This window comes from Bidens hawaiensis, unplaced genomic scaffold (genome assembly GCF_021521415.1).
Source record: "Bidens hawaiensis isolate Kalapana, Puna unplaced genomic scaffold, B.hawaiensis_p1.1 tig00022718_1, whole genome shotgun sequence".
Lineage (NCBI taxonomy): Eukaryota > Viridiplantae > Streptophyta > Magnoliopsida > Asterales > Asteraceae > Bidens > Bidens hawaiensis.
In genome coordinates this window covers 257,135-258,664 of record NW_027493555.1, presented here as the reverse complement: position 1 = coordinate 258,664, position 1,530 = coordinate 257,135, and positions in this window count along the sequence as shown.

Sequence of the window (1,530 nt, the reverse complement as noted above, 5' to 3'; positions counted from 1 at the left end):
GGGGTTCATGCAGATTATAAATGTGCACCACCTCCTTGAGAGTTTTGCACACCTTCTAGCCAAATTTCTCTAAACTTGACAACCTCTAAAGATGCTGATGGAACACTCTAATGTCGGAAACCCGATCACCACTCCATTTAAAAAGTAAAGCATCAACCTTGAGATGATTCTGCAACTTCAGGAGATGACAAGAGAGCTAACCGGCGTGCTTGTTCAGAACAAACAACGAGTCCTATCTCTAAGTGAGACCGTGGAGGAAATGAAGACTGAGCTCCGCGACATCAACGAGCAGATTCAATTCCAGTCCATCTAGCTAGGATTCTTTCCACCACCATCACAACAACCTTTCAGTGGAAGTGACGCTTTCGGTGGAAGCCTTCCTGGAGGAGGAGGCTTTGGAGACCCTTTCTCTAACCTCTTCTAACTGCTTGTTGAAATCTCAAAGGATTGTGCTCGGAATTAGTACTTAGGATCTATCAGGCTTAACCCGATTATTGTTTCTTGTTTTCCTTAATTGTTTTTATTTTGTATGTTTTCATGGTATGTAATTTTTAGGAAAATTAATGTAATCTTAGGACTTTATGAAATGAAATTTATTTATGTTTAGGGATAAGATTTGCACACACTTAACTGACCACACAAAACCACGACCACTAAGCAAGAGAAAATTTGAAAAATCTTGGAGGCTTACAAAGCACGACCGCGTTAAGCAAAGCACGGACCGTGGTCACCTGAGCTTTGATATAGCTCATCGTCTATGCAATCGTACAAGATACTAACCAAATACGGCCGTGTTTATGTCACCGCGACCATGTTTTGCCCTCATGTGTGTCTATAAATGGCTATCAATCCCCATTTTTTGACATACCCCTTTTCATTCATTCCTTCAAGGAGAGGTGCCCATAGATGTAGTTCGGGAAATAATGTACTTACGTGGGATAATCGATAGATGTAGTTCGGGAACTAATGTACTTACGTTATGGAGGCTAAGTTATGGAAGACAAGGAGAGGTGCCCATAGATGTAGTTCGGGAACTAATGTACTTATGTGGGATGATCGATAAGTTGGTGAACATTAACATGGTGGCTTAATAAAGGAACCAAAAGTTACATGATAAAGTGGAAACATTACGTTTTGAGCACTATCATGTGGATCAAAGGATGGCTAAGCTAGAGGACTACCTCGAGAAGCTTACGGCTGAGCTTGCTCGCTTTAACCGTAACCAAGCCAAGAGGGCAAACCAAACCAACTTCATGACACATTCAGACCCTGTTTGGAGGAGGACTGGGATTATTCAAGTAGTTCCAGTTAGGTTTGGGATTCTAGTTTGTTGTTATTTGAACCTTTCGTTCTTTCATTTTATTATTCGTGTACTCGTTTATCCCTATCATCTATAAAACACATTTTCCTTTGTTTTATACCTAACTCTATCAGTTTTTTATGGTCATTAAACAAGTCTCGGGTTTGTAAATAGTTTAAAAAAATGAAAAAACAGGAACATACCTATTCAGCACGGCCATGCCTTGCTGA